Source organism: Mauremys mutica, chromosome 2 (genome assembly GCF_020497125.1).
Source record: "Mauremys mutica isolate MM-2020 ecotype Southern chromosome 2, ASM2049712v1, whole genome shotgun sequence".
Classification (NCBI taxonomy): domain Eukaryota; kingdom Metazoa; phylum Chordata; order Testudines; family Geoemydidae; genus Mauremys; species Mauremys mutica.
The window spans coordinates 238,252,652-238,272,122 of NC_059073.1; positions in this window are offsets into that span (position 1 = coordinate 238,252,652).

Consider the following 19,471-nt stretch of genomic DNA (forward strand, 5'->3'; position numbering starts at 1 on the left):
TTCTCCTTAATCCATTTAATTTTGATGGTAGTAACACCTTAGGCAGCAACCTTGGCACTTACTTAAAAGTACCTAGTTACTTATAAAAGTATGTAAATTTATGTGCACTAATCAGGGATGTAAATATCGTTTAAAAAGTTAACCGTTTAAACAATTAAAATTATATCAGTTAACCAGTTAATCGATTAAAGGGAGAGAGGCTGGGGTTGCTCTGGCCAGCTGGTGTGGCTGGGGCTGGAGTCTGCCAGTGTGGCTCGCAATGGGGGTTGGCCAGTGTGGGTTGGGGCTGGGGTCACTCTGGCCAGCCAGCGTGGCTCGGGGCTGGGGTTGCTCCGGCCAGCCCAGGGCTGGGGGCTAACTGTTAGGGTGAGTTAATCCGTAAGACTAATGCTTACTGATTAACCGGTTAACTGGTTAATATTTTACAACCTTAGCACTAATTAGCGTAGAGAGCAGAATAAAAATCAGCCTAAAGTTTAGTTAAACCCCAGTTTTTCTGAAGGCTTCATCATCATCAGATGTAACTTGATCTATGAATATTTATATATAAAGACAGCTATTCATTGCACTCTTGGGGCCAGATTCTCAGCTGGTAAAAATTGGCACCACTCCACTGATGGTAATGGAACTATGCTACTTTATACCAACTGAGGATCTGGTCCTTGCATTTTAGAAGACGTTATCTCTCTCACACACCATGACCTAGGAAGTCACTGTCTAGCCTTACAGGATATACGTGTGAGATAAAGCAATGTGCAAGTGAATGGAGAATATTTGGAAGTGGGTTTTTGTTCTTGTCCTTCAGTGTGGACTTTTAAAGTTTCACAATGTTAGGAAGATGTGATGCAAAGGTAGTTTTAATATTATGAAGACTGGTGCTTCTCCCTCACCGTCAATGATTGTATGTTACTTTATCAAGATAGATCCAACCCAGCAACTCAAATCAGTTATCAGTGATTATTCTAAACAATTATATCAATACTGAAGTTGTGGAGCATTTTCTAGTGATATTATTTTAGGATTATCTTAGAATGTTAAGTATTGAATAGCAACTTTGCAAGTAAAATAAAATAAAACCTTGGATAGGATAGCTGGAAATATAAAACACTGAAAAGTAAGGGAGGGAAGGCAAATATTCATTTCATTTCTGACACAGTAAAAAAAAAAAAAAAAAAAAAAGCACCACACAACCAACGTCCCCATCTCTTATTTTCTATCTCCACCAACACAAACAAGATTTGTTTATGCCCCCGTAACCACTATCATTACATAACCTCTATCAAGATGACCTCACCAGTGGGAATGAAGGGAAGTGTGTTATAAGGCTGTAGAGTGTATAAGGCTGTACCCTGTACAGAGTCTACTGGCACTGGAACCAGGGGGCCCAAGAGGGCATGCCCCCCCTCATTTTAACAAAAGAAACATATGCGCTCTCTGTGGGATATTTAAGTATTAATTCCTCCACTGCTTTGGCCTGGGCCCTCCCACTTCTACAAAGGTTCCAGAGCCTGGAAGGCCATTGTCCCTCCCATCCCCACCTTTAAAGCCTTGGCTGGGACGGAGTGTGCTGTGACCTGGCCCTGTTGGCTGGCACTCAGGTCCTGCTCTGCATTGATCCACATGTAGCAACTGGGTCCTCACCAGTGAGCTACCGAAACTGCAGCAGAAGCTCCTCTTAGTGCCGGGGACCCGTCGGGATGGGGAAGCATGAAGGACCCGTCATCTGAGGGCTGGTCAGCAGGGAGAGTAAGGGAGGGGGAGAGTGTGTGTGTGTGTGGAGGGGAGAGCGCAGGGACTCCGGAAGGTGAAGCTGGTGGGAGGAGCAAGGGATCTAGTAGAGTGAGAAGCGGGGGCTGGGGCTCCAGTAGGAGGTACTTGGAGGGAGCAGGGCCTCTGGGATGCTCCCGGGCTCCAGGAGGATGAAGCTGGTGGGAGGGGTAGAGACTCTGGTAGGGTGCGACTGGGGGAGAGGGGCTGGGCTCTGGGAGGGTCAGACTGTTGCAGTCCTTCTGGCACCCGTGACAGTAACAATTCTCTTCCTATTGCTCTCCTAGCATTATCTCAGGTATTAGGGATCTGAAGACTGTCCTTCAATCTGTGCTGCTGTTACCCAGGTCAGTTTCTTCTGGATCCTTCACATCTTCTGTGCCTTCAGATCGTAGGCAGAGGCCTGTGTATTGCTATGTATATTGGCTGCTTTATGAACAATAATAATATTGTTCATTTAATGTATTTTAACCCAGCACATCTGATGAGAATTTGCTTAAGAGGCTTTCAGATCTAGAAAGTTATCCCAGACTCCTATCTTTCTGATCTCTGCTGGAAGTTCCTCTGTTGTAGCTAAGATAGTGGGTCTATACCAGACAATGTTACATCATGACTTATAGCATGTTACTGTAACTTCAGCCATGTAGTAGGAGTTCCCTTGACTTTAGTAGATGCAGCTGAAAGACTGGACCCTACTATTAGAAATTAATCTGTAGTTAGTCACTAGATTTGATATAGCTTGAAATACAAAAATAAAATCTGAATGAAAAAAAAATCATCTTTACAAAATAGTTAATTTCAAACCATTCTAAGATTGATAAATCACAGTTTACCCCTAAGATTCTTGTAGGTAGAAATCCGAGATTATGATTGAATTTCCTCCTCTGTTGGACACTTTCTCTCTCAGGTATTCTACACAGGGGGGCAATGCTCCATTATTTTTCTGTCACATTCCAGACTCAGCACATAGTAAAATCCTTCTCTGCAAACTTTCATTTTCTTTTGCATGGTTAAGTTATCAATTTTCTGCAGGACACCTGAGTATTTTCTTGTTTGACAAGCCACAGGTTAAGATGTGTCTTAATTAATTGAATCTGGCTAACTCTCCATTCTCTATCAAGGTTTCCAGACCTGCAAAGCTTTGAACTTTGCACATGAAAGGAGGAGGTATTTATTGGAATCTGCAGTGGCCCTCATCTGCTCATCTGTATCACTTGTATTCCACTTCATAAAATAATGAACACTGGAACTGTCTTATGGGAACTAGACCAGCAGTCTTGTCCAATTTTATTGGTAAAGGTAATAAAATTTAAGTGTTCCAGCAGTGAGACCAGCTCTGTGGTAGTCTTCAAAGGACTTGCTTCTGTCTTGGCCTCAGCACTAGGGATATAAGAACATCAAAAGCTTAACATAGAACAAGGCCTAATTTTAACTACATTTCCATGTTACCGAAGTTTACTAAACTTTTATTGAGAGTTTAAGGTGTTCCAGTCTCTTTATTGTGATCGTAATAATATTTTTAGAAGCTGTTTGTCAAAGGAGTTTAGACTTTATAGTTTTTAATTTTAATTCTTTGCTGTATTTTCCATTTTATGGGGGGCTTTCCCTGTCTCCTAACCCTTTGAAACCTTAATCTGACTACATCTGAAACCTGTTTCACTTTCATTTTTATGAAAGCATTTACAATAAACTTCACAGTATATTTTTTTTAAATCAAATAATAATTTGTAGAGGAGTTGCCCTTTCCAGACAGGTTAACCAGATATTTTCTCCAGTCACTTACCTCTTCCACATTTGATTCTGCTGTCTTGGTCGGCATCATTCCTTCAGTCGTCTGATCTGATCTTGTCAAATCTCACAAGCTAAGTAGTCTTGCATCTGGTTAACACTGGGAGTGAGAAAAGTTCTCCAAGGAAAACTCAGGGTGTTGCAAGAAGTCATGTTGATGATTCCTTTAATATTGATTGAGTATTGAACCAATGTTACAGCATGGTAGTACAAGGCACGGTGCTGCATTTCATAATAGATTAGATGTAAACCCAAGTCCTACTTGTGGTCTTTAAATAAGCAAAGACAGATCATCAGTTGGTGTAAATTGGCATAGCACTATTGAAGTTATGGAGATATGCTGATATGCATCAGCTGAGGGTCTGACCCACAGTGTTCACAGTAGCTTTTTTTTTATACAAGACTATGGCTATTAATCCCAGAGTCAGGCCCTGATACAAATCTGGATAATTAACAGTGTTGATCATATAATTTGCAATTGATAATTTATCTGACTAATTTAGCTGAGAAATATCCCTTTTTTCATGCTGGCAGAATATCCATGAGCAGATCATGATTTCCACATATGTATTAGTATTTATAAAAACAGAATAATTTCAAATAAACTCTATCAATTGATCATGAACCATTCTTTGCAAGTATTTGCTGTTTGCCACTTAAACTGCACTGTTTCGCTGTGATAGGTCAGATAGGTCACATGTTATTGTTTCTGGTTTCTAAGAGGATGAGTGTGTTAAGCACTTCTGGGGCAAATATATGGTGTATGAGAATATCCATGCATAATTATTCAGGTTTTACTGGCACAAATGTCCAGGGAAAGTGAATTCCAATTGCACAAGTTTGTGCAGAAAGTAAATACAAATAGTTGGAGCACCAACCAAAGGTAATACACTTAAAAAATCAAGCAAATATTTGCAGTAGGCATCTAACTCTAGTAAGTACATTCTGCTTACCTAAAAGCTCTTTGTGGTTTCAAATGGATGCGTTAGTCTTCACTTCCTGTCACAATCTGTTATGCAGTATTAGGCTTTGGCTACACTTGCATTTCAAAGCGCTGCCGCGGCAGCGCTTTGAAGCGCTAAGTGTAATCAAAGCACCAGCGCTGGGAGAAAACTCTCCCAGCGCTGTCCGTACTCCACTTCCCTGTGGGGAATAACGGACAGCGCTGGGAGCGCGGCTCCCAGCGCTGGGGCTTTGACTACACTGGCGCTTTGTAGCGCCGCAATTTGCAGCGCTGCAGAGGGTGTGTTTTCACACCCTGCTGCAGCGCTGCAAATTTGTAAGTGTAGCCAAGCCCTTATTGTGCACTCTTAAACTGCTGCCACATTCCATCTTAGACATGGCTGAACCAACTCAGAGAAATAGTAGGCAAGACCCCATGGAAAGATCAGTTAGGAAGAAAAGGAGTGGAAGGGGGCTGGCAGTTCCTAAAAGATGTAATACTGGAGGCTCAACATCAGACTATTCCAATGCAAAGGAAAGATAAGAAGAGCCACAGGAGGCCAATGTGGCTGCACAAAGAAAAGCTATCTAAAAACCAAAAGGGATACATATAGGAAATAGAAGGAGGGGCATGTCACCAAGGAAGTATACATGGGAATGGTGCAAGCCTGTAGGGACAAACAGGAAACCCAAGGCAAAGAATGAGTTACAGCTGGAAAGGAATATTAGAGAAAGGGCTTACAAATATATCAGACAAAAAAGAAAGATCAGGGATGGTGTTGGTGCACTGCTTAATGGAGAAGGTATTGTGACCAGACAGCAAATGTGAAAAATCAGGATGGGGTTGGAGGGTAATAGGAACTTATACAAGAAAAAGCCCCCAAAATCAGTACTGTCCCTATAAAATCAGGACATCTGGTCACCCTAGGAGAAGGTCAGCTGGTAATTGAAGATGATAGGAAGGCAGAGCTGCTCAATGTCTACTTTGCTTCAGTCTTCACACAAAAAATAACATGTGACCAGATGACTAGCAACGTTATCATAGACAATAAAGGGGAAGGGATGCAGATTAGGATAAGTAAAGAACACGTCAGCGATCCTCTGACTAATTTGGAATTCAGATCAGCGGAGCCTGATGATATTCATCCCAGGGTGCCGCAGGAATTAACTGAAGAAATCTCAGAACCACTGGCAATAATATTTGCAAACTCATGGATGACGGGAAAGGTCCCAGAAGACTGGAGAAGGGCTAACTGGCTCTCCACTTGTGAGGTAACTCCCTTCTCTTCATGTGTCAGTATAGCAATGCCTGCATCTGTAATTTTCATTCCATGCATCTGAAGAAGTGGGTTTTTTTACCCACGAAAGCTTATGCCCAAATAAATCTGTTAGTCTTTAAGGTGCCACCGGACTCCTTGTTGTTTTTGTGGATACAGACTAACATGGCTACTCCTGATAGCAAACAGAGATTAAAGCTGCTCTTGGCTTTTTATTAAGGAAAGCCTAGATCCTGTGGAAAATGGACTAAGTGCCTGTGATGACGAATACTTATATGCATTTTCCACTGTACTGAGATTTTAACTCTCCTTTCTCACATTAATTTATTTGGTTTGATCATATGATACAATAAAAGAAGTTTACTCTTCAAAAACACCAGACAAATACTGAAAATAATACGCAATCCACAACTCAGTATCTTTCCATAGTTACCAAAGTACTATGCAAGCCTACAATTAATGTCACATTTGATTTGTCTTGCATTTTGCTGTCCTTATTACACCAAACATTTTTATTTTCCCCTCTAATCCTGTCTAAGGCTCTTATAATGGCATTTATCATCCTCCACTTTCTTCCCTCTTTATATCACTCTGGGCTGTTTATTCCTTGTTATTGCCTCAATATTACATTATTCTGATTTTTTTTTCTGCTCTACCTGCCACACTTCCATCTCAGTATCACTTACTCCACCCTGGTTTTCTCATATCCTCTGATGGTGGTTTATGGGAAAAGTCTTCAGTAGAGTGGTGCTGGAGGATGGTTGCTGGTTTGTTTGTGAGGTGTCTACACCATGTCTGCTTCAACCACTTGATAGAGATTATTTTACAGTCCTACTGGTTTGGCAGAGCTAATATATACTTTGGAATCATTTTACTTGGAATGTTGCTCTGCTTTTTCTAGTCTGCTCTGTAGCATTCAAAGTTGACTTACTACCAACATTAAAAAGTATATTGGTTACTATATAAGGCAAAGGCTGGTGAGACTTAACACTGCAAGTTAATACTTGAGAATACAAATAAAACATGAAATCTAAATATTTTCTATTCCTGACTTTGTTTAGTGATCTGAAATGAGAAGGATATTTAGAATTTTGTTGCAAGCTAATTTTTTTTTTGTTCTGATCTCAGGATATTTTCTCCAAACCTATTTTGGTCTGTTGGCTTTTTCCCCAAAAACAAAACAAATATTTTGGAATCAGGGTTTCATCCAAAATTATTTTGAATAGTTTCAGTTTATTATTGTGGCTGATACTTTTTGTGTGTGTCAGGTTGGCATTCTCTCTGCCCTCAGAAACATTTGTTTTTCCTTCCCACTAAAAAGCCAAGATAATAATTTAGAAGCTTAATAACTATGCTGCAAACTTGTCACTGATGTTCAGATTACAGTTTTACTGCTACATAAACATAAACCCACATTTAAGGAAAAGTGCTGTGTGACAGAATATCTGTGCTGTTGCGAAAGCTGGTGGCTAGAGGGAGCTCGTTTCCTTCTTGCAAACAGTGACTCTTGGAAGGCAAATTCTTTGCTAAAGAAAAGCAATCAGTTAAAAAAAAGACAGGAAAATAAGAGAAACAACACATTAACTTGGACTGAGGATCATTCAGGGTGGAAGGGAGGGTTGGCAGGCAATTGAATTAAATGTACCATTTCTACAGAAGTAAAAAAAAATCAAATGCCCCAAAGTCAGATATAGTCATTGGTTACACATGGTTAATTGCCTTCTTGGTAGCTAGTTTACTGGCAGCTGTTAGACTAGTTCTGCCAACTTGGGTTACCTGGTTCCAATAGTGGATCTTTTTGTTTCATGCACTCGGGAAGTGAAGTGAATATACCACAAAAAAGAGCAGTGAGTTTACAGAGCAGTGGTAGTAGGTGAGGGAGTTAGCTAATAGCTTTATACTTTTAGGCCCCTATCCAGCAAAGTATGTAACCACATGCTTAGCTTTAAACATGTGAGTTTTTCCATTGACTTAAGTTGAACTAATTGCATGCTTAAAGTTAGCGTGTGCTTAAGTGTTGAATCAGGGCCTTAGAGCATATACATCCATTGTGCCCAATCCATGGCATCTCATAGACATATTTTTCATTTGTCAGACTCCCAGGCTCACATAATGTGCTGCAATATTATGTAGCTGAGAAGATTGGGTGAGGGGGACAAAAGCAAAGATGAAGGACAGTGAGGTGAGGAAATCACATTTATTAATGCTAGTAATTAGCATAAAAATCTAAATGTCTAACTCACTACTGCATTACTGCAATTTTATGCCAGTACAACTCTGAGATCAATGGAGTTACACTAGTGTAAAACTGGTGTAAAGCATGGTGCCCCCCTCTCCACCACTTGGGTCATCAGAAAAGTTTGAACCTGGGACCTTCAGGGATAAAGCATGAGCCTTGACCATGTAGTAAGCACTTATCCTCTTATGTGTACCAGACCCTTAGTCTCCTAATGCAATGGTGAATAATGCCTAGTTGTCTTAATAATGTCCAGTTCAGCAAGCATGCTTGTTATATCCCAGTCTGAGACCGCTAGGAGCCTAAATTAGTTATACGAAGACTCATTAATGAAAGGGGTTATCTTTCTTGAACATACTAACTTGTTCTGGTCTCCTACAACAGACTACCAAAAACTTTCAAAAATATATAGTCTTGCATTCAGTGGGTCTCATGAAACCATGGATGGGTTCTTTTCAAGGTCTTGGCAGATCAAGGAGAGAGTCTTTTAAAAGCTATACATTGTTTTCTTCTTTTCCCTTACTTCAGTGGGACTTTTCAAGTGCTTAACACATACACCAATCCATCTTCTAATTTTCCATTGCGTGACAGAAGAAATCAAAATGTGTGACAAATGATCAAAATGTGGAACAACAGTGTTTTGTTGTGAATCATGCCATAACTGATACATTATATAGGGTTTTTTTTTAATATACAACCCCTTTAGGGATGTTTTCTCATTGTGTGAATCAAATACACTTTTTTTTATTTGTAATGGTATGTGTTTGAACTCAGCATCTTCAGATTCCAGGTACAGACCTGTATCATTTGAGCTAAAGGAGTGACAGTATCCTTCAGGATCCAGCCACTACAGGGGAAAGTGATACAGGAGGTTGCATATGTGTTAGACAGCAGTAGAATGTCGGAGATCAGGATTCCTGAGTCCTCTTCCTGGTTCTAGAGAGGAGCATGTTCTAGTGTTCAGAACAATGTTTTACAGACAGAATAAACAAGCCCATATATGGAGGATAGGTCCATCAATAGCTACTAGCCAGGATGGGCAGGGATGGTGTGCCTAGCCTCTGTTTGCCAGAAGCTGGGAATGAGCGACAGAGGATGGATCACTTGATGATTCCTTGTTCTGTTCATTTCCTCTGGGGTACCTGGCAATGGCCACTTTCAGAAAACAGGATACTGGGCTAGATGGACCTTTGGTCTGACCCAGTAGGGCCATTCTTATATTCTTATAGACTTGACACCTTCATTCTGAGAAGCAATGCACTCAAGTATAGAAGACTTGGATCTGTCATAATACAGACCTGAGTTTCATTCCCAGGTCTGCCTGAAATGCCTTGTAGAACCTCTTAATTAACTTACTGGTAAAACAGAGAAATTATACTTGACTGCCTACTAGGGTAAAAGATTAGGCCTTGTTCAATAATAAGGACTCCGAAGTGCACAGAAATATAAACAGCAGGCAGTAGAGTTGAAGCCAGAACTCCTAGAAACCTGACTCCTGGTTTAGTGCTCTGAGAGTCAGTCTGTCTGTCTTTTTCATGCATGTCTGTGGGTGAGGCAGCTCACGGCAACTGAAATGAGGAATATCCCACAAAATCTGGTACATTCAGTAGTTCTGGCTTAAAGTTAAGCACATGTGAATATGTATGCAGGAGCCAGGGCCGGCTCCAGACCCCAGTGCGCCAAGCGCGCGCTTGGGGCGGCATTTTGCCGGGAGGGCGGAGGCGGCTCCGGTGGACCTCCCGCAGACATGACTGCGGAGGGTCCGGTGGTCCCGTGGCTCCGGTGGACCTCCCGCAGGCGTGCCTGTGGATGCTCCACCGGAGCCGCGGGACCAGCGGACCCTCCGCTGGCACGTCTGCAAGAGGTTCCCCGGAGCCGCGGGACCGGCGTGCTTGGGGCGGCCAAATTCCTAGAGCCGCCCCTGGCAGGATCAGGGCCTAAATCCCTCCTACAGGCCTGGAGTCGCAGCAGTGGAATTACTCCACAAGAATGCACGGGGTTGGAGGGACAGTTCCTACCCTCAGACTTTTGGTTTTTTACAGTATTTAGCCCCATATCCTTAATTTATGAATACTAGTGAAGTATGCTTGACAAATAATGAAAGGTGAAACAGATTTTTAGTTATAGATGTTGAGCTTGGTTTAGCATATTTTGTTTCCTGTTATTCTTAACAGTGTTTGTCCTAAGGAGGTCTAGGTACTTGGTAGAAATATGAGTTTTAAGACAGCAGGAAAGTAAGGCAATTCAGTTGTGCCCATACAGAGGTCCCTTTATCTCCCGGGACTGTCTGCTGTTCATGACCTTTTGAGGATTGATCCCCAAGTGAGGATTTTCATCACCCAGAAAGTTTTTTTAAATATTTTTAGGCTTAAGATACTTGGGACGGGGGGAATTGAAATATCTGTGCCAAGATTTTCAGAAGGTGCATTGCCAAAGATGTCTGTGCAGGGAGAGCAAAAAACAATTAAAAAAATTAAGGATATTTAGTTCCTTAAATACAAATTTCAATCCCTTCAAGCCTACCTGGTTTCATTCACAGAATCAAATAACAGGTTAAAATGATACATTAATACTCACGCACAATACACACAACCCTCTTTGATTCATCCAATCCAGAAGGTTCACTCTAGTTTTTATAACACGTTGATAGTATAAACTTAGAGAGGGTTCTTCTGGAATCTGCTTTTCTTCTACTTGCTTTCCCTTTATAACTTTTCTCTCTCTTTTTTCCACTTTAAAACTGCACTAGGCATTTATCGAGCTATATCTTAAAAGACTAGACTTTTTAAATCCCTTTGAAAACATATACACTTCTTTCCTAACCGCTTAGCATTCTCAGTCTCTGCTATTATTCAACATAGTGCAATCTTTTTGGATACATTTTGTAAAAAAGACAATGAAAAATATAGTTACCGTATAAGATCTGTGAATATCAAATTACTAATGGCAAGAAAAGAACAAGAGAATTTCAAAATAAAGGTCTTACTAATGAGTGTATTGCTGTGACATATATCATGCTTACATGGGATTTAAGTATTCCCACAGAGTGTTTGCAACCCAAACATTATACCTTAGTGATAACTCATGAGAACCAGAAAGTGAAATTGAGCATAAACTGATTAGAAAAAAAGCAGTCTATTTTCATTGCCCCAAAAATACACAAACAGCATAAACTATAAGCAATAAATTAGATATTAAAATTATTTCAGTTTTAATAATATAAAAGCTTGACTGCACATCCCCTTACTTAGTTACAGTGAAGTTAATTGGACTGGTTTACTGTCATAAGGACAATAGGAATGAGTTGAGTGTTTGTGGGATCAGGCTGTAAGCTGTTTTTTGTAAGAACCATATCGCCTCTTTATATTTCAGTGATTTAAAGAAAGGAAAGAGCAAGGAACACACACAGAGGAGGAAATCCAGGAAACCTGTCTAGCCTGTGGGTGTCGTAGCTGGGATTGGTGGGGTGTGTGTGAGATGGGATCTCTCTCCATAACCCAGGGGCAAATAATAGGGCTTTAGCATAACCCTTCTACAGCTGCCACTCCAGCCTAAGGACTAGCACTGCATTCATAGATCCTCAGCACTCTCATTACATGGGGGCAAAAGTCACTGGATTTCCATAAGTATGGATCCAACCCCCAGCCTACCACATCCTCTCCTACTGCTCACACAATCAGATAATAGAAAAGCCACTCTCATTCCAGTAGAATCCTTCGACTCTTCAGTAACAATTCTCCATACAGACTTTCATGTATTTGTATTGATTTTTTTAACCCTCCTCCTTTAAAAAGAGTTGTTCTGTACATATTACAGAAACTCCGACTTTTACAAAGCATCTAATTCAATTTTTATTAGGGGTGCATTTTCCTCTTTTACAAAAATAAATAAATGAATAATAATTCTCAACCTATTCTGATGGTGTATGTTTATTTGAACTGCCTTTGCCAATTAATAATGTTCTTTTAAACTACAACAGTTATTATTTTAGGCCATGCTGCATGAGTTAGAAAAGTTAAACCTTGCTAAAAAAAATCACTCTTTACATTAAACTAGGTTATTGAACTGGACAATGTGTGTTATTAAAGTGCTGTGTATGTCAAATGATATATGTGTGAACAGATTTCAAATTTAACCAAGTGACTTAAAAACACAGATTCAAATAGTTTAAGTGGTTAGAAATCAACCAGGAAACAATCATACTCTATTTCTAATGATCAAGACGGGGGGATTTATTTTGAATGACTCACTTCTTTTTAAATTAAATGCCAGGCATCCTTAAACGGTAATTTACCAGCACAGCTGAATTCCCCAAGGTAACAAAGCAAATTCAAATTCTGTGTTGTGGAATGCTCAGTAACCTTCCACCACTGGACACCAAGTCTACATTGTCTCAGCAGTGCACAGACTCAGGAGCAGAAATGTAACAAAGCATTCACTGGAACTGTAAACAGAGAGAAAATAAAACTCATCCTCCCAATCTCTTTAGTGTACTGATATTTGCCTGGTAATATCACTCAAGACTGGAGCTGAGCAAATAAGATTTTTTTAAGTATCAGAGGGGTAGCCGTGTTAGTCTGGGTCTGTAAAAAGCGACAAAAAGTCCTGTGGCACCTTATAGACTAACAGACGTATTGGAGCATAAGTTTTCATAGGTGAATACCCACTTCATCAGATGAATGTAGTGGAAATTTCCAGAGGCAAGATTGTTTTAGTTTGCTAGCAATTTTGAAAAAAAAAATCTTTAAATTGTTAAACCAAAAACATATTTTTTTAAATTTGGCAAATTGAAATATGAAAAAAATGTTTCATGTCACATGTAATAGCTCACCCCTTAGAGTACATCTACACAGTGAGTGGTAGCATGCTTCAGTAAGTCTGAAAGCCCAGACTAGCAGACTTGGGCTTGCAGGACTCATGCTACAGCTCTAAAAATAGCTGTGTAAGGGCTCAGGCTCTGCGGTACAGGGAGGTAGTTAATGCAGCTATTTGTAGCATGCGCCTAAGTCTATTAAGCTGGGTTTTGAGACTCACTGCTGTGCCCAGCCGCTTGCTGTGTAGATGTATGAGGGCTCTGATTACAGAATGAATCACACCTGGGTGGAATCAGGTAATTCCCTATAAAGGCAGCAGGTGGCTGAAGTTGAGGGGTAAAGACCAGGAAGCCTTAGTAAAGTCTGCAGCAAATGAGGGTAAGCTTCTTCAGGGAAGAATAGGGGAGTTGTCCCAGGTATGGAGGCCTAGGAGAGACTGCAAAGACCCCAGGCAGGATGAGAAAACTTGTGTTGTGTTGATTTAGGAATAGACTCTGTTTTGGGTTTTTAAGTTTTATTTTCAGTTTGTTATATTAATAAACATAGTCCTCAAGGAGGGTATTTTGACCAACAAAAAGTCTGAAGGGGAGTTTTATTTGAATGGTGCAAGAAGGGAAACTAAGGTTGGCTGCCTGTAGGTTGGCCCTAGGCCAGCACAGAAGGCAGCTGGGCCAGTTACATTACCAAAACATTTTGTTTTGATTTTAGCAATTTCAAAACAAAAAGTTGATTTTTTTTCCCTCCTAATTCAAATAAAACACTTATTTTTAAAAATGTCAAAATGAAACACTGATTTCCCCCTCCCCCACCCCTGCAGAATTTTAGATTTTTGTTTGCTTTGGCTTTTGACTAAAGCAAGTAGGCAAAATTGACACACAATTCACAGTATGTTTTGGTGTCATTTTTTTCCCTGCATTTTTTTTCTGGAAAAAAAAGTTAGTTAAGACTTCTGCCCAGCACTACTTGAAATGTTCATTGAGCTCCCAGGACTCGGTGTTTTTGGTTGATGATGCTGACAAGACAAAAAGGGTAACACCGTTATTTGAAGTGTGAGGACTATTGAGGAGGAGAGCTTGCTTTTGTAGTGGAATTCAACCCCTTTTTTCAGATCCTGTTAAGTCATCCATTTCTCTGTACTTGCTGCCTCAGAAAGATTTTTGAAGGACACTTTTGCCTCTGAAATAAAGTAGGTTGCACCAAATGCCAGGTACTTGCCCATTTTTTCTCTTTGATTACCCCTGGGCTTTCCACAATCAGGGGAGGCTCTAGCTTTTTTGCTGCCCCAAGAATGGCAGGCAGGCTGCCTTTGGCGGCTTGCCTGCAGGAGGTCCCCAGTCTCGCAGATTTGGCAGCTTGCCTGCGGGAGTCCGCCGGTCCCGCGGCTTCGGCGTACCAGCTGCTGAATTGCCACCCAATCCGTGGGACCGGCGCACCTCCTGCAGGCAAGCCACAGGAGGCTGCTTGACTGCCGCCCTCGCAGGGACCAGCAGGGCACCCCCCACAGCTTGCCGCCCCAGGCACGTGCTTGGAGCGCTGGTGCCTGGAGCTGCCGCTGTCCACAATAGTATTATAGCCTCTGCACTCACCACTATCCTCAATAAGGCCCTGTTTCAGCAAGGTACTAAGCCTAGTACCTCACTTTAAACATGCAAGTAGTCCTCTTGACTTCATGTTAGATAGATTCTTAGTACCTTGCTGAATCAAATCCTGAATCACTCACTTCAGACACTGGGTAGCATCATAAGGAAGGTATAATAGCATCATGTTTTCCAAGTGAGGATTTTTCCCACTTTTGAGTGTGTGGGCATTCCAGATCTTTTCCTGTTGAGATTCCATCCAAAAAGATTCAGCCAAATTCATCACTGTTTCCCATCTCTTTAGGCCATGTCATGTCTCTCTTCAAAACTCTTCACTACTTTCTCCTGGTCTTTGTTATGAAGCTCAAGCTTTTCATCCTCCTCTTCAAGGCCCCAAGTAACTCTGCTCCAGAACACACTTGTGCTCTCCCTTCCTCATTATTACTGCTAATTACTTGTATTATGGTATTGCCTAGAAAGCCCAGTTGAGCTCAGTTTCCCATTGTACGAAGTACTGTACAAACACAAAGTAAGAAACAGTTCCTGCTCTGAAGACTTACAAGACAGATGGATGGTGGGAGGGAAAACAGAAGCAAAGAGAGAGATGAAGTGATTTGCTGATCATCACAAAGCAAGTTGGGGTAGAGGTGGGAATAGAAGTGGGCTCTCCTGGCTCCTATTCGAGTGCTCACCTAGACATGCTGTTTGTTCTTTTTATTCTGGCAAGACCTCCTTCCCAATTGTTCCTCTTGTATCCTGCTCTCTCACTCCTCTTCATTTGTCCATGTTGCCTCTTAGGAAATGTCTACACTAGAGCTGAAAGGTGTAAATTCCAGTTCAAGGTGACATGCCTGCACTAGCTCCAATCTAGCTAACAAGCTAAAAATAGGAGTGTAGCTGCTACAGTGCAAGCAGTGGGAGGGGCTAGCTACCCCAAGTACGTACTTATGAACTGGGACAGGATCATACTTGGGCGGCTAGCCCCTCCTGCTGCTCAGGTTGCTGTGGCTACATTTCTATATTTAGCATTCTAGCTCAATCGAGCTAGTGTGGGTATGTCTCCTTGAGCTGGAATTTACACCTTCCAGCTTTAGTGTAGACAAACCGGTATGCTTAGAATTGCCTCTCTGCTCCTGTGCACCAAAGGTCTGACACAAAGCCCATTGAAGTCAAATGAAAATACTCCCATTTACTTCAGTAGGCTTTGTATCAGGCCCAAGCTAGTTTATTCTCTTCCACCAAAACTCTTTCTTGAAACCCAGGGTTTCATGGGTGAGAAGATCTGCCTGCTTTGATCTTCTCTGTCATGTTGGGTATTATATGCCTCCATAGTCTAATATCTGTTTCTAAATTAGACTCTAGACTTTGTGGGGCAAGCAGGAGTATGTCCTAGTATGTTTGTACAGCACTAATACATCAGCATTTCTCATTAAATAATAATGAAAACTATGGTACGCTTGGATGAACAATTCATAACCAAAAAAACAATGAGGAGTCTGGTGGCACCTTAAAGACTAACAGGTTTATTTGGGCATAAGCTTTCATGGGTTAAAAAAACAACAACAACACTTCTTCAGATGCATGGAATGAAAATTACAGATACAGGCAAATGTATTGGCACATGAAGAGAAGGGAGTTACTTTACAAGTGGAGAACCAGTGTTGACAAGGCCAATTCAGGCACTGGACGTGGTCCACTCCCAATAATTGGTGAGAAGGTGTCACTGCCAAGAGAGGGAAAATTGCTTTTGTAGTGAGCCAGCCAGTTTTTGTGGATACAGACTAACACGGCTACCCCTCTAATTCATAACCAAGAATCTATCAAGCCAAGTTAGCTCTTTTTCTGTTCACTAATTGTCTACAAACAAGACACAATTTTATGGATTTGTTCTCACTTCCAAACAGTGTGGTGAAAATTTTTTGTCAATACATTTCAGCCTGTGTATTGCTCGTGAACTGTTTGCTGTGATTATTCCTTCAGGAATTTGGTAATCATGATTCAATAGCCAGATTGTGTCATTGGTCACCTAAGGCACATGGTATTGTTTCTTCTCCTTGAGTGGATGACCTAAGTTTTAGAAATTGCTTCTGTTATAAACTAATTTATTTTAATCATAAAATGAATTTTTTTAGTGATTAAATGAATCTCAGCTCAGAGGATTGGGACTGACTTTTGCACAAATAATTGTGAAAATTGAACAAAACAAATTTTATTTAGAAGTCACAAAACTGTTTGCAAATGATTGTTCTTGCCATTCACCCAGTCCCAAAACAGTGACTAGAATACTGTATTCCATTAAAGAAAGTCTGATAGTCAAATTCAACTGTTGCATATGCCAGTAACCAGTTCAGCTTGTGTGGGGAGGGAGGAAATAGAGAGAGGAGGAATATATATCAATCGGCAAGACACCAAAGGCAGCACTTGAAGCTCTATATCATCTAAAAGAATTGTAGAGAAAGATGGTCTGAGTCTCATTTACGCTGCAGTTTAAAGGGCTTTTAAATTGGGAGTAAATGTTACTCCCATTCTCAGGCCCCTTTACATTGCCAGAACAGCATTAAGGGGCCTTCGTGTAAATGAGAATTGAGCCCAGAGCAAGGAAAGGAAGAATGGCAAAGGTTGTTATAAAAGAGTGCTTTGATTTCAAGCATCACCAGACATACAGTATCAAAAGGAAAAGATTGGCAGAAAGCATGTACCAGGGATAAGGAGTTCACAATGCAAACTCGACAAATAAGTTGTTGTTTCATAATTTAAGTTCTTCAAGTGTTACAAATCCTGAAAGACCAACTTTTAAACGCTCAATTTTCTCCATTGACTGTAATTAAGGTTTTCCTTGGCTCGTTATCCTGGTGAACTTGTAGAACTTTAAATACTACTACTAATTATTAATAATAAAAATCTGTTTTTCTCACCAGGTGGAGTTTTCCCTTGCAAATCCCAAGCTCTCCAATATATTTTGTAAGATACTTTTGTCCACAAGTTTGATTGAAGATGGAGGCATTCCACAAATCCCTGAGCAGAGATCATTTTTATTAGCAAGTTTGAGCGCTGTATATACAGGAGAATATGGGATTATTTGTTTAGAAATTTACTGCCCCAAAATTTATGGCAGTAATATAAACTCACAAGTGTCCCTTTCTGCTGAGGGGGAGTCCGGTCGGTAGCTGTATGACTGATGATGTGACAAAGTGTGATAGTGAGTGCAGCTGCTGGAACAAAAAATAATTTCTGAAAGACTGAGATAAAACAGGAAAATACTTTAAAGTGGAGATCTAATTTTTAATTGTCGTGCTAATTAATCTCCACAAATCTGCTGCCTTCCAAAAGTATGAAAAAGCATTCTCTGTTCATACGTTTGAACTAGATTCAAAGTAAATAGGTTACTTCTCTTAAGCAGAAGTCTCATTCCTTCAGTATATTCCCCCCCTCCACCTTTTGAGGTGCCACAGAGTTCTGTGGTTATTGTTTGACAGCTGAAGGATCTATCAGTGGTTTCTTGTGAGCACATTAGGTAACTAAGGAAATCCTGTTGACCTTTTAAATGAGACAATTCTCCTTTGCTTTTGGAGAATTGCCATTAAGCCATTTTGGGTTTCATCTAGCACCTTCTCTCTCCTTTGCTTCCTCTTTTACTCACCCCTCTTCCCCCCCTCCCCCAAAGTTTGAGGAATTTGAAATTTGGATTTGAAATTTGCAGCTGGACCAAAACTCTAGATGTGAACAGTCCTTGGCTTTGAATATTAATAGTGTCTTTTTATCTGTTTATACAGAGTCTAATACAATTGTACCTTGGTCTAATTGAGGTGTCTGGACCATATTGCAATCTAAATAGTAATTTGTTCTTCTATGTAATCAAGGCTACTGGTGCTTTTCCCTGATAGTGTACAAAAGTCACATTACTAGCCCTTCAGCACCAGAGAGCTAATTAAAACTTGGCTAAATACAGATTAGTTCTTGTTAATATTAGAAATGTCCCAATTCACTTGTCCAATCTACTTTGAGTATAAAATTATCTACTAATTATGCAGATGAATTTGGGTCAGGAAGCAAGTACTCACTTTCTTTTCTTATATTTGTAAATAAAATATATCTAATAAACCTGTTAAAACAAGCTCTCCATATTTTGTGATTGGTAGCATAACACTACTTAGGTTCATACTGGATTGTTATAATGTATGGGTGATCCTATGTTATGTTAGATTTGTGATATAACAGATGACTTCTCATTTTCATAATCTAATGCTTCCCTCTTTTTTCAAAGGTTAGAACTGTTTATCATCACTATTAGCAATAATGTTTCTTCTAGATAGTAAATAAAGCTATTGATAGTGGGAAATTGAGTGTTTAATGATTCTCACATTTCAATTTCAACTATTTTGCACCTTTCTAGTTAATAAACATGTTGTTGTACTGACTGATATTTACACTCCTTTTGGGTTTGTCATGTTTGGCTCTTTTTGTTTGTTTGTTTGTTTTATAGTTTGGTTAGTGTTTTATTTTGACAGTTTTATTTTTGTGCTTTACTTTCTTTGCCAGATTCACCATCTGAGAAGACCAGTTCATTAGAAACTGTATAGAAGTAATATGTATAGTACAGTAGCTGTAATTTTTGTTTATGTAAGCTAGAATTTTTAGAAAGATGTAATATAAGCATGTGAGTAAAGCTAATAGAGGAGGTGGTGGAAATCCATTTAGTTCTAGGGATGCATGCAGAAACGTCAACCAAATCTTCAGAAATTCATAAAATTGTGGGTAGCCAGCCGGAGATTCAAAAGGCAGTAATGCCAAATATGACAAACGGGGATCAAAGCCGAAAGGAAGTCCCTGTTTCGATGGAGTCTCTGGTCAAACCCAGAAAACAAATAAAGATAGCGGTATGGAACGTTCGAACAATGTATGAAACAGGGAGAACAGCGTCAGTAACAAAGGAAATGAGAAAATATGGCATTAACATTCTTGGGATCAGTGAGATGAGGTGGACGGACACTGGTATGTTAATACTGGACTCTGGTGAGACAATTTTTTATTCCGGACGCATAGATGGACATCACCATGAAGGGGTGGGCA